This window comes from Girardinichthys multiradiatus, chromosome 9 (assembly GCF_021462225.1).
Source record: "Girardinichthys multiradiatus isolate DD_20200921_A chromosome 9, DD_fGirMul_XY1, whole genome shotgun sequence".
Classification (NCBI taxonomy): domain Eukaryota; kingdom Metazoa; phylum Chordata; class Actinopteri; order Cyprinodontiformes; family Goodeidae; genus Girardinichthys; species Girardinichthys multiradiatus.
Window position 1 is genome coordinate 6,135,063 of NC_061802.1, and position 15,206 is coordinate 6,150,268.

General features: G+C 37.5%; 1 protein-coding gene across 1 annotated transcript in view; it reads right to left on the reverse strand.

Annotated features, from left to right (window-relative positions):
* Window positions 1–15,206, reverse strand: part of lrrc7 (leucine rich repeat containing 7) — a 190,293-nt gene that overhangs the window by 118,637 nt on the left and 56,450 nt on the right. Inside the window, exon 2 of the mRNA XM_047375014.1 lies at window positions 13,228–13,524. The gene's annotated coding sequence lies outside the window, so the exon portion shown is untranslated. The remainder of the gene's footprint in view (window positions 1–13,227; window positions 13,525–15,206) is intronic.

Here is a 15,206-nt window from a genome sequence, read left to right on the forward strand (position 1 = left end):
TGGAGGGTTTTCAAGCAAAGATGTCTGTTTAAGGTTATGTCACAGCATCTCAACCAGATTGAAGTCCATACTTTAAGTAGACCAGTCCAAGACTTTCATTATGGTTTTTGTTTAGATATTTAGAGTCGAACTTAGTGGTGTGCTTTAGATCAATGCCCTGCTGCACAATCCTTGTGAGCTTGAGCTTCAGATCATGAACTGATGGCCGGACGTTAAAAGTTTTCTGGAGGAGAGCAGAATTCATGCTTTAAACACATACAGAAAGTAATTCAGATCCCGAAGCAGAAAAACAGCTCCATACCATTACACTACTCCCAACATGTTTGACTATCAGCATGATATCCCTTTTGTTGACAAGTTTTTTGAATTTCATGTCGGGAAAACACACGCACCACACCAAAATGTTTTACTTCTGTCTCATTATTTGATGATTCCCAAAAAGGTTTGGGGGAAATTTTTTGGGAGATGTGATATGGGCTGTTAACTTCTTTAGGGTCAGCAGTGGGTTTGGCTTTGGAACTCTCCCATGGATATCACAATTTTCCCACTCTTATTTCTCATTGTACCAACTTTAACTGAGGGAATTTAGATCTATAATTATTTGACAAAACTCACCATTTTTCATTTTTTCTCCATGTGTGGAAAATGGCTCTTATTGTGTTTTATTGGAGTCTTACAGTCTGAGAAATGGCTTTGTAAGCCTTTTCAGACTGATAGATGTCAGTGACTTTGTTTCTCATCTGTTTTTGGAGTTCAGGTTGGGAAGGATGTGTTCTTCACCAAGTTGATCCAGAGTTAGAGCAGCCTATTGAGTCTTTTTTATAGAAACACCAGTTGGAAGAAAATATCTGTTGCTATTATAATTTTATTATATATTGGCAATTAAATAATGAGCTAAACATTTGCAAACAAATGAAGACCATGCACTGCTGATATATTGTGGTATTTAATGTGCATGCATGCACTTGATTCATTTTAAAGTCTTGAACTTGGTGACTCTCCCAAATCACTGTTCCTAAATCACTCCGATTGGTATCAGGGGCAAAACATCCTGATAATCTAGTAAGAGTTTTCAATGAAATTGCCATAAGATAATTTCTTACAACAACACCACCTTATACTCACCGGCCACTTTATTAGGTACACCTTGCCAGTACCGGGTTGGACGCTCTTTTGCCTTCAAAACTGCTTTAATCCTTTGTGGCATAGATTCAACAAGGTACTGGAAACATTCCTCAAAGAGTTTGACCCATATTGACATGATAGCATCACACAGATGCTGCAGATTTGTCGTCTGCACATCCATGATGTGAATCTCCTGTTCCACCACATCCCAAAGGTGCTCTATTGGATTGAGATCTGGTGACTCTGGAGGCCATTTGAGTCCAGTGAATTCATTGTCATGTTCAAGAAACCAGTCTGAGATGATTCGTGCTTTATGACATGGTGCGTTATCCTGCTGGAAGTAACCATCAGAAGATGGGTACACTGTGGTCATAAAGGGATGGACATGGCCAGCAACAATACTCAGGTAGGCTGTGGCGTTGACACGATGCTCAATTGATACTAAGGGGCCCAAAGTGTGCCAAGCAAATATCCCCCACACCATTACACCACCACAACCAGCCTGAACTGTTGATACAATGCAGGATGGATCCATGCTTTCATGTTGTTGACGCCAAATTCTGACCCTACCATCCGAATGTCGCAGCAGAAATCGAGACTCATCAGACCAGGCAACGTTTTTCCAATCTTCTATTGTCCAATTTTGGTGAGCCTGTGCGAACTGTAGCCTCAGTTTCCTGTTCTTAGCTGACAGGAGTGGCCCCCGGTGTGGTCTTCTGCTGCTGTAGCCCATCTGCCTCAAGGTTCGACGTGTTGTGTGTTCAGAGATGCTCTTCTGCATGCCTTGGTTGTAACGAGTGGTTATTTGAGTTACTGTTGCCTTTCTATCACCTCAAACCAGTCTGGCCATTCTCCTCTGACCTCTGGCATCAACAAGTCATTTGCATCAACAGAACTGCCACTCACTGGATATTTTCTCTTTTTCGGGCCATTTTCTGTAAACCCTAGAGATAGAGGTAGTAGTAGTAGTAGTAGATCGTGAAAATCCAATTAGATCAGCAGTTTCTGAAATAATCAGACCAGCTCGTCTCCAACAACCATGCCACGTTCGAAGTCACTTAAATCACCTTTCTTCCCCAATCTGATGCTTGGTTTGAACTGCAGCAGATCGTCTTGACCATGTCTACATGCCTAAATGCATTGAGTTGCTGCCATGTGATTGGCTGATTAGAAATTTGCTTTAAGGAGCAGTTTGACAGGTGTACCTAATATAGTGGGCGGTGAGTGTAAATTACCATTTTGTTGTCATACCAGTCAGCAAATAGACAATGTGTGTTTTTTACTATGGTTAAGTATGAAATAATAAATAAACTTGATATTTCAGCTAGGGAAAGTTGTAAATCAAAGGATGACTGACTTTAGTGCTCGTTTGACTAATAAAAAATACATACAATGAGTCCATTTTGTTTATGCTTGTTGCAGTGTTTAAATTTAAATGGGAGTTATATCTCTATTGTTATTAACCTAAAAAGTCAAAACTTTGGTTTTACATCTATATTTGGCAATCATATCATACACATAACAGTCACTACCCAAAGTGCACTGGGCAATGGTGCAGGTGTCAAGTTTTTTCTTCACAGTAAAATTTATATTTAAAGTAAAATGGATATGGTAAAAAAAAAAAAAAGGCTCAGATTTAAATAACTATGCTAAGCTATGTGCTAAAATTATGAGAAATGAGTGAAACTAACAACTTTGAAGCCTTCATTGTTGAAAACTGCAAGCTGCCACAAACACATATTTCCCCATTACCAACCTTTGGCACACATAACAGCCTATTTCTGGGTTTTTCATTTCTCTAGAAGAATTATTTTCTCTGTAACGTTCTTTCTGCCTCTTTTGAATACATGTTTTCATATTTCATTGTGCCTCATTTGGCACGTTGTGAATGGATGTTGCTAGGTAACTAGAGTGCAGTAAAGCAAGGCAAAATGAGTTTTGTATTCGGGCTGATGACGAATTAAAAAAAAGTACTGCAGACCAGCAGATATAACATTAGAGCTGTAGGATTTTATATTTATCCACATGTTCACTACAGGAAATAATCACACAGCAAGAAAACATAAAGTTAAAATAACACATGGAAATTACAGCATTTCTTTAAAGCATGCAGATAATTTAAGAATCCTGGTTGAGTTAGAGCTGAATACAGCAGTTCATATACCACTCAGTTACACACTGATCTTTGGTGTAAAACTAGATAAATGAATGTGTCATCTCTGCAAAATGTCCAGAGAGAAATCTAAATCCACTGAATAATGTCTGGGATTAGATTACTTTTGAGGTTTTCTTGCTGTGTTCTTCTTAAATTTTTAAAGAACAAGCTTTTCTTCTGTTTTGCCAAATATATTGCCTTACTTACATGGAAACCTTTCTTTTATCATTTACTCCAGTAGATGTGTTGAAAGACATGAACCAATCATTTGTGCTTTCTGAGGTTCTTTAGCTGCAACACCATTGGTGTGAACCAGATGATTGGTGTAAATCATCTGGTTTGAAAAACTCAACATGAAATAAAAGGCATGAACATAAATCTTATTTTTTATTTTTTTTACTACCCAGTGAAGGGTCACATGAAAAACGTATACACCTGCTGTGACATCACCAACACATGGCCTAACAGGTCTGCGTGTTTAACATATCACCTCAGCTGTGACTTTATGTTGCAGAGACATCAATGTCAGGGCAACAATTAGGTTTAAAAACAGAAATACCGTATGTGTAAATATGTAAATACACCGCAGTGCAGAGCAGTGGCAGTGCATCTTGTCATTTTAAGCCAAATGTAAATAAAACATTGTTTATGTTTTTAGAGATGCTTGTCTCATTTCTTGTCAGAAACAGACTTCTTAGTTTTATGAAAATAATTTTAAATCTTAATCTGCCAGTTTCATTTATCATTTTGTGCTTCACTGTGGGTCAGGACTTATAGTTGTGGAATCAGAGTCAGTACAGCCTGCTCTCTGTGATCTTACAAGTACTTCAAACACAAAACATGGTTACTACATATTTCCCTATATGTGTACCAAATGGGTTAAAATTGTGACTTTAAACAGGAGCTAGTAAAAGCATTGTACAATTATTTGTATCAATATCTGAAATCAGAAACATACTAAAAGCACATTTTAGTTTGTATAACTCCTACAACTTTTGGTATAATATGAAGGGGTTTTTGTGGAATGGCAGAATATAATTATATAACTTATACATTATGACCGCTTCTGACAACTTCATTGGAAGAGAATAAAATCTTGAGCTTTGCTAGACAGAGCACTGAAGCTCGATGCAGATATTTCTTTTTCTAGTTGCTGAAAAGTTTCTCTCATAACTTAAATATTGTTGTTAATTAGCATTTATGCAATGTTCAGCAAACAGCAAATGTTTACTGCAAACGTCCACAACATGTAATAGGAATGTTGTAGAGTCCCTCCAGTTTAGATCAATGAATATTCATGGGGTAGAATAGCTTAATCAGACTTAAATCCATTAGAGAATGTGTGGCAAAATTCGAACATTGATGGTCACTTGACCATAGATAGAATGTTTGTCAAAAATGTCAGTTTTTAGATGTTTAAAGTTGGTAGAGGCATGCCCCAAATGTCATGTAGTTGTAATTGCAGTGAACAAGGGATTTACCAAGACTCATGCCAGCTGAAATGTGTCCCACATTTTCAGATTTTGACTCAAAAAGTAAAATCATGTATCAGTTTTTCTTACACTTCACAATTACACTGTGTGCTACTTTGTGTTGATATATTGAATAAAATGCTAATAATATACATTTAGTTTTGTGGTTGTAATGTGATAAAATGTCAAAACGTTCAAGGTGTATAAATACTTTTGAAGATGTACTGTATAAGGAACTCTTGCTCTATCGTCTTCGAAAAGTTCCTTTGCTGTCCATCTATGCTTTATGTTTGATGTATTTTTAATATATAAATCAAAATCACCTTAGTGCCCTTGGTACAAAGCTATCTGCATGGAAAAATATCTGGTTTTCTTTCTCCTCTTTGCACTTTATCTCACACATTCTGCCTCTCACACACCCTCTGTGCCTGCTCTCTCCTTCTGATTTGCGTCAGCACTTCTGCCTGCAGATGAATATATGAATGAAATTATTACAGAAAACTACACACACTAAAACACACACACACACACAATAATTTTCTCTAGCAAATACACCACATGAGCTTATTAACAAGTAAACATAAAAATTGTAGAGATGAGAATAACCATCAGCTCTTCAGCATTAAAATTAACAGAATTTCTTTAAAGGGAGGGGACTAGTTGGATGAGACGGCCACAATTTTCTTTGTGCCTTTACCTTTTCTTTCACCACGAAACAAAAATGTATCCTTCTTTGTTTACAAGAGAAACAATGTTTTTGGATACAAAATACATGATTGGTCCTTAGATTCTAGACATGATGGATGAGGGACAAAAGCCAAGACTGCAGGGATTGTTAGGAGGAACAGATGAAAGCTCCATGAGAAAAAAGAACACCAGGCTGTGGAAAGAAACTCTGAGGGAGACGTGGACAGTTAATGCCTCAAAGTTGTTCCTCGCTTCGTCTTTTTTTTTTCCTTACGACTCCTCTAATTTTATTCTTTCTTTTTTGTCTCAGTTCTTCCCTCATTTTGCTGTTTCTATGGCAACCATTTGTGCAATCACAGAGGAAGAAATGATACCTGAGGGGACCAAGCGAAGATAGCCAAAGAGCAAACAGAGATATAAAGATTGATATGGACGAAACAGAGGAAGACGTTTTATCTCTAAACTGTGTTTACATTAATACACCTGTTCTGTGATATGGTTAATAGATAAGAATTAATGGAGACACATGAAGAAATTTTATGTTTCGGTACTTGACAGTGTATAATTAAGGGTTTAAAGTTTAAATGGATTAATTTATTTATTTATAAACATTTTTTTACCTTGCCATTAACAACGATGAACTACTGGGCTATGATCTACTGCAAGCGGCAGTTGTGTGGACAAAAATGCTTTGCTGATGTCAGAAGTCAGAGGAGAATGGTTAGGCAGGTTCTAGCTGGAAAGCAACAGTGTGAAACGACAGCACATCATACCTTAAAGGGAGGGGCTACAGCAGCAGCGGGCCACACCAAGTACCACTTCTGCCTGCTGGGAACAGGAACCCGGGGCTACAAATTGCACAGACACACCAAAATTGGGCATTAACAGATTGGAAAATGTAGTCTGGAGGCTAAGGATGGAACCATGAACCTCCCAGATAACCAGATTCCCTGAGCCAATGCTCCTTTAAAAGAAAAAGATATATAAAAGCAGAGATTAAAGAAAACATCTCTGACAGTTAATTATTAACAAATGTTATCTTCTTTGTTTTGTCCACTGAAGTATAAAACATTTTATGGGTGTTGTGGGAAAACTTGAAATTGGTCCACTTCTAGTACATTTCTAGATGTACTGAAGTCTAACGGTAAATAATTTAAAAATGCCCGTTAGCTCTTCACAGTCTATGCAGTGAGAAAAAAAATATGATTAGCATGTACCTACACAGGAAGTGCTTTTTAAAGATTTTTTTCAGCACAAGAGGCCCTTATTTTTCATTTTTTGACAGTAGGCAGATATGAAAGAGGGGCAGACATTCAGCAAAGGTCACTGGGTTCAGGACTCGAAACCAGGACAGCCGCATCGAGGACTATAGCCTCTACATATATGGTTGCATGCTTAACCACTACACCACCAGTGCCACACCCACACAGGAAGTGCTTTAACCTAGTTTTTCTGTAATCTGTCTCACGGTACTGTTTTTACTAATATAGCTTTTAAGACAGACATAATAAAAGCTTATATTCTACTTTCATATTCTTTCAGCTGAATACTTTTTTAAAACTAGCCTATTTAAACAGCAAAAGCAAAAAAAGAAAATGGCTTAACCTTCTGTTTATCTTGTTTGTTTTCCATCTTTGTCACCAAATATCAAAAGATAATTTCCACATATGCTTTGGGCATGGGACTAGAATATGGGAGGTAAAAGATTATGCAAATTATGAAAAGCATTATGTTAGGTTAGATTCAAGAAGATGGGTTAATAGAGACAAGAAAGAGGTAAGGGTGAAAGCGAGGGACGTAGAAAATGAAAAAAGGTTGACAGAGTCATTTTACGTTTAAGATTAAAGTCGTGAAGAAATGGTGGAGAGAAAAAGGAAATGTTGAAAGGTAGAGAAAGAATACGGGTCAACATTTGGATTTGCAGAACTTTAAGCAGGCTATTCTTCCCTTTTCCAGAAACATTGGAGCCCCCTGTTGTAACTGCAGTAGTAGCCATTTTACAAGATCAATCATTGTTGTGCTCACATTTTTAAACTGTAACTGACTGAATTTAAACTTATTTTTTTGTCTTCCTCTTTCTTTGGTAGGACTTCATCAGCATTCCATATCTTGACTTACCTACTCTACCTTACAGAAGTTAGGTGACCCCACAGATGTTTATCTGATGTAGTTCTGAGCTCTGGCTAGGCAATAGAAAAACTTACATTTTATTCTTCAATTAATTTGGTTGTATGCTTGGACTTAGAGTGATGATAAGCATAAGAGTATAAGAACTAAAAGCTGCTTCTCCATGTTTGGTTCTGGTTCTGGTTCTGCAGAGAAGATTTGAGCCAGAAGATCTGAGAGGTCTGGGTGGTTGATACACTGACAACAAGTCTGTAATGTATTTTGGTGCTAAGCCATTCAGTGATTTATAGACTAACAGAAGTATTTTAAAGTCTATTCTCTGAGCTACAGGGAGCCAGCGTAAGGACTTTAGAACCGGGGTGATGTGCTCCACTTTCTTAGTTCTAGTGAGGACGCGGGCAGCAACGTTCTGGATCAACTGCAGCTGTCTGATCGACTTTTTAGGCAGACTTGTCAAGACACTGTTGCAGTAATCAATTCTACAAAAGATGAACGGATGAATTAGTTTTTCAAGGTCCTGCTGAGACATTAGTCCTTTAATGCTAGATCTTTCATCTTTATTTAGCTAAGAAAGCAGGTTGAAAGTGACAAAACTTTGTCCCAAGAAAATTCAATCGAAACAAAAACATTGCAAGTTAGGATTGGTTGGCCCGCTTCATTAACCGCATCCACCTTTTATCCTCATGTGGACGTCATTAGGCCTCAGTAGGCGACTGCGGCTCAGTAAGAAGAGTAGTCGTCTTGCAATCAGAAGGTTGTGGGTTTGATTCCAGCTTCTTGCTGCTGTATGTTGATGTGTCCCTGGGCAAGGCACTTAACCTCAAGCTGCCTACCGATCTGTGTATTGGTGAATGAATGTGTGAGTGTGATTGGGGGAATGTGACTCTAGTGTAAAGTGCTTTGAGTGGCCTGTATGACTGGAAAAGCGCTATATAAGTTCAGTCCATTTACCATTAGATGTTTATGGGTGTTCCACCAGGATTTCATGAAAGCAACAGCATCTTTTTTTTTGCCTACTCAGCTAAAGCTTGTTCTGGGCCAAATGATAAGTTTATGTAAGTAGCTTTCTTCTACTAGTCATTTCCTGACAAAACAAAAGTCAACATGTATACTTTTCTTGAATGGAATATTTTCTTATCTTCTACATTTTAGAAACATGTATCTCTGTGTCATAGCATATCTAAAGTCTAAGGAAATAGAAAAGCATCAATTACAAATTAAAAGTCCTTAGATAATATGATTATTTTTCATATGTAAAGTGAAAATTAAAACTAAAAACTGCTTGACTTACATCATTTATTTGAGAGGAATCATTGGGGTTGCCAGTAATTGTGGCACCAGTAATTTTAACAAAAATCTATCTTTTCTTAAGTTTTTTAATTAATTTTTTTTTAAATTTTTTTTTTACTGAATACATGCATTCAAATTGAAATTAGGATTATTCTACATTTCTCTGTGTGAAAACATGCTACTGATATATAAAATGTATTTATTTTAACGCATCTTTCACATATTCACCTAGTGTGCCACAAAGTGTGAAGGATGCAGTAGGTTGTTACCATTTACCATGTGACAACCATCACTACTGCGTCCTTTTTTTTCAGTCAGTTTACTATAATATGTCTAAGCTATCCCAAATTAAAGTGATCTAGTTAAGCAGACATGTACACCTGCTTTAAAGGGCATTTTACATTACAGTAATTCTCAATAAGCATAGTTTGCTAATGGTACACAGTGGTTAAATATAGCAACAATTAAAATGTATTAAACTTAAACTAATCAAAAAACAAAGTGTCTTTATGCACATCTCAGATTGTGATGGGTGATTTTCCACACATCAAGTTTTTTTTTTTCAGTTTTATTCATATTATGAAATTATGGAGTGAGTCATGATTTCAAAATGTCTGTCAAAGCAACAGAAAACTGTGTTTAAGTGACTCAAGGAGTAGCCTACTTGGTACAAGCAACACCAGTACATCATTTTACTGAGAAAAAAACTGCACAAACCATGACTCATTCTATTTGATCAAATGTGCCTCCGCTACAGTTTCAGTGTGATATGCAGACTGTTACATTCCAGCTTGATTGACAGTGTATTATACAGCCCACCTTCTGTCTTGGAGAAACTCTAAATTGCTTTCTTAATGGGGATTAAGATAGGATTTTCTCATTCAGAGGTTCCTGTAAAGTGGACCCTAGAGTGAGTCATGCAGGAGTTGTTCATAAAAGCTATTAACTCTGTTCAGTTGAGCTTAGACTGAAGATTCAGTCTCATGAGTTTTCATTTGCCACTGCTTAATATATTATGGACTTCCCCAACTGTTGTGCTGCTTTTCTAGACTCAGTGACAGATTACTTAAAGGAAATTTTATAGACAATTTAATAAGGGGGGGAAAAATACAAGTTGAAGTATTGTGAGCATTACTTTACACATACCATACATTACAGCAAGAAATAGTGAACTTTTTAACATTTTCAGAATACACTAGTACCTTGAAGCAAGAACTTCTAGAATAATGTTGTCAGGATGTGAGATTTTGGACTTTGTTTGTGGTTTGGTGTTTTTGTTTTACTAGATGCTCTTGTTTGAAGTTTTGTATTCTTGTTCATCACTTTGTGTTCTGACAATTCTGGTTTCCTTTTGCCTCCCTGTCTGTTCTCCTCTCATCATTAGTTTTCCTCTTTTAGTTAATTACTCAATTTCTGTTCCCTTTACATTGATTGTCCCTCTTAGCTCTGTTTCTTCTGTTTATCTTTATTCTCCAATTCCTCCTTTAACAAGTTAGCTTTAGTTACTGTTTACTTTTATTCTAGTCATCTTTTCTCCTGTTCTGCTTGGGTCTGTGTTTCTCCTTATTGGTTTATCTGTTTCACCTGCTCCCTCTGCCTCCCAGCCTCCTTGTGTCACCTGTTCCCTGTTCCTCTGATTACCTGCCCTATTGTTTCTTGTCCACCTTTGTCTGTATTTAGGTTTGCCTTCGTCCTTTGTTCCACGCGGTGTCGTTATGTCTTTTCAATGTCCTCATGAGATGTCTTTTGGATTTTGTCCTTGAACTGGAGAATCTTGTCACCCTGCACCTCGCCTGCATGTAAGTGGACTCGCTTTAAATTAAAGGAGTTTTCGACCACCTCTCTGCTTTTCTCCGTGCTTGTCTGCCTTTTGGTCCACCCCAAAAATAGAATTATGACAAATGTTTGCCCTTTTGTGTTGTAATCATTTTAGCTAATTGATCGTCATGCTGTAACCAGTCTGAAAAGAGAGAGCCTAAAAGAGCACACGTCACCCGTCTGTATGTCTGTCCACTGTCTGAGGGCAGCTAGGGACCAGTTTCCTATCAGTGAACACACCTTACTTGAGCACCACATGGTCAAGCTCATAAGAACACTCTTTTAAGTGGAGGTTGTTACTGGGGAAATGAAATGCAGAGTTAGCTACTTTCTGCATCAGTGGGGTATTTAAAAATTATGTCAAAGGAAAGATAGAGATGAAAGAAGCTTTGTAAATGAAACTGTATTTTGCAACATGTCAAGGCATGTTAGCTGTTCATTCAGGCTGCAAGAGAGTGATAATGACTTTCAGCAGATAACAGAAAATCTGGACAGAGTTGCTCTATTTTATTGTTTTAAGGTTTAAATGTTATGTCATGGGAAAGGATTTGGATATATTGGCAGCCTTTAAGAAATCTAAGAGTTACAGGAGCACTGCTGTTTTTGTAATTATAATAATTCATAGTACAAAATATTTAAAATATCAACTCCATATTTATTTTGTTTTGTATTATTAAATAAAAAAAACCTTTTTTCTCTCTCACAGACGTGGTGACATCTTCGGCTAATAGAAATTTTAATATCTCATGACATAATTTATTAAAATATTTTAAAGGCTTTTCTTAAAACTTGTATGATTGTTCTTGAAGAGAAATCAGAATTCGCCAAAAGTGGTATTGGCAGGTCAAAGAACAAGAGATTGCAAATCGGCCACAAAAATTTGATCGGTGCTTCTCTCCTTTTTGGGTAGTTTTAATAATGAGCATAAATAGTACTGCAGTCTGATGCTGAACTGCAATTTGGAATGATGTGCTTTATTGCAGATAATGTGTGAATAAAATATTAGTATTCAAGTCTACTGAAATGGTTATTATCTGATTAGGAGAACTTTGTTGGTCCTTCTGGAAATATGATCATGTTTATATTGCTGTAGATTTTACTCTAATAGTTTTGCATGATATTTTCATGTAATGAAAACTGGGTTGATGCTTTTACAAATGACCCATGAACAGATTTAGACCAGCTTTGATCTCGAGTCTTAATTCAAACACAAAATTCAACCTAAATGTTGTTCCAAAAAAACAATGAAAAGTGTTTTTAAACCAGTTTGTTAAAACAGTACATTTCCATGAGGAATAAACGTCAGTTTCACTTTTCTTTGTTGGCCAAAGAATTCGCAAAATTTAGCAGAACTATTGAGACATCCTTGTAAAGCTTCCTAGGATGAAGATGTCAAGTTACCCTTTACAAAAAACCAGCATATCTTTATACCACCAAGACTGTCATGAGAATGTTCACAGACTTGGTAGATAGGTCTAAGATGCCATCTAGTGATACTGAGAGGACCACCTCAGTCAAATCACAGGCTCTGTTTCCTGACTCAGCAGACAAGGATGAGGAGGATGGGTTTCCATGGCAACAGCAGACAGAGAAAAAAACTGAGAGAAAAAGACAAATGGTAAGAAAAAGATGGATGCCACACCAAACTTGTGTCGTGTTTTTCAAACAAAAACGCTAACCCAGAAATACACCATTAGGCCAAGAACAAATGGCACAAAGGTCAAACTTTAACATTTGTTATTTTCTAATCTCTTGCTTTGAGTCAATACTTCATTAAGGTCCAGCATACTTGCACAGCAAATGTTTACCTGCACATTGTCAGGCTATCAAACTCATTTCCCCTGAAGGATGGCGAGGAATAAAATAATCTTGTTACTCATAGCTATACTAATGCGTCCTTACAACTGAATACATTACATAATTTTCATCACAGAAAAGGTCGCTGTCATCTCTTAAATGGAGAAAGATAATCATATATGTGTGGTATGTGTGTTGTTACCTGAAAATAGATTGTTTGTCAAAAACAAGCAAGCATTTCAGTCCAACTGATAGAAAAGGATACTGACAAAACAATATGATTAAATGCAACATTTTATCAAATTCTAACTTAATAGAATTGCTGCAAAACAAAACAAAACAAAGGATATATCTGTGTCCCACATTTTGTTGGCTTATTAAAGTCACCTTACCTTATTGCCTTTGTCCTGCTTCTGTTAGGGGAGAGAGACTATCTTTTTCAGTATACTTAAAAAATTTTCACTTTTGTAAGAAGATGTATATGTGAAGTGTAGTGTATGATGCAGGCGCATGCTTGTTTTGAGTTTGACTTTGCAGAATATGAAAAGTGATTCAGATGAAGGCAGCCTTTAAAATTACAGGTCTTCATTTCTGTGGTTGTTTTTTTCTTAACCTTTCCTTTTGTTTCAAACAAATGCCATAGTTATATTTCAAAGAAGAAATAAAGACTACGATTTTTTTTTTTTTTAAATCAACTTATCCTCCTACTGCATTCTCAGTAATACCTGGAAAAACTAGTGACATTGGCACACCTACCAGTACTGTAAGCCAAACAGGATTCAGATGCCGATGTATGAGCCTTTGTTCAGTCTGTCTGTCACCCTGGATATCAAAGGTGGGTGGAGCTTATATCCCCAGGTGGCGGTCTGTGGTTTGTCAGGTTCATCTCTGCCTCCTTTGAACTCCTCCCCCTGAGCCACTCCAAGGTGTTTATGGGTAGCACACTATGTTGAACATATTTTGTCACACAGTTTTACTTTCTCTTTGTCGTTCCTAACCCCAACGTTGGCCTCTTGAAGGTGTCTCTTTGAGCTCTGTCTTCATAAGGTTTTCCTGTGTAAAAAATAAATAAATAAATAAAGGTCATTCATTTAGTCTCATAAAAACTCATAAGACTTATTGGAAGGGATGTTGTTAAGCAACAATGCAACGTGTGAAACATGGTGGTGAAGATATTATGCTGTGGGAATGCTTTACTTCAGCTGGGACAAAAAAACTTGTTCAGTATTCATGGGGTCATGGCTGGAGCTAACTGAAGGGTCATCATAAAAGAAGGCTCCAAAAAACTCAAGGCTGGGGGGGGAAGATTACCATCAAGCAGGAGAATGAGCCTAAACATACAGCCAGGGCTACAATAGAACGATTTAGATCAAAGCCAAATCATGTATTAATATGGCCAACTCAATGTCCAGACCTAAATCCAATTAAGCATTTTAAGATTTTTAAACCTTGATGATGAGATGAACATTTTTCATCATTCATCAAATTCATTTTCATCAATCAACAAAACACAGTGAATGAACAAAAGAGAAATCTGAATCAAATCAATATTTGGTGTGACTTCCCTTTGCTGTCAAAACAGCATCAGTTCTTGTAGGTACGCTTGCAGACAGTTTTTGAAGGAACTCGGCTGGTAGGTTGTTCCAAACATGTTGGAGAACTAACCACAGATCTTCTGTGGATGTAGGCTTTCTCACATCATTCTGTCTCTTCATGTAATCCCAGACACACTCGATGATGGTGAGATCAGGTCTCTGTGGGGGCCATACATTACTTCCAGTAAGTCTTGTTCTTCTTTACGCTGAAGATAGTTCCTAATGACTTTGGCTGTATGTTTGGGTTCGCTCACTTAAACATCCAGGAGGGGTTCGGAGCAGAGCCGCTGCTCCTCCACATCGAGAGGAGCCAATTTAGGTGGCTCGGGCATCTATACCGGATACCTCCTGGACACCTTCCTTGGGAGGTGTTCCAGGCACGTCCCACCGGGAAGAGGCCCAGGACACAGCCCAGGACACGCTGGAGGGACTATGTCTGAGAACGCTTTGGGCTCCCCCTGGAGGAGCTGGAGGAGTTGTCTGGGGAGAGGGACGTCTGGGCGTCTCTGCTGAGTCTGCTACCCCCGCAACCCGGTCCTGGATAAAGCGGAAGAAGACGATATTTCAATTTTATTTTATTTTATTTTTTTACCAGACGCTGGAGAGACTTCTCATTATCTCGGGTTTGTGTTTGCCATGAAGTAGATTTTTTATCACGTCATATTGTTATTCAGTGATATTATCGCTTAATGCATGTTTTCCTAATATCAGACAGCCTTACTACAGAGCATTGACTCATTTAGAGGCTTGATGTGACAACCTAGGTAGGAAGGTCTTCATTTCATGAGAAGTAACAAATAGTAACGATAACTGTTTGTTTCGACTGCTCCTTTAAGCTCTTTTACTTCTGTTTGCCCTCCCTTTCCTCCTACGCTCTCCTTCCCTCTGTTTATCCTGTCCATCCTGGCAAACAAAGTGGGAGCCAAGGGTGAATTAATAAAGGAGTGAAAGTAGAGCACAACTCCCCGAGGTCCGCCTTTTCTGGGACATTTACGCATAGAAAGACTCTCACACACACATACGACAACACATTTTACATAAATCTAAGGCCTGCTTGGCTTTATTTTGATGAAAGGCAAAATTAAAAAAAAAATCAGATGACACAAAGTGGTAACAAATCACACATGTCATCATCTGCCT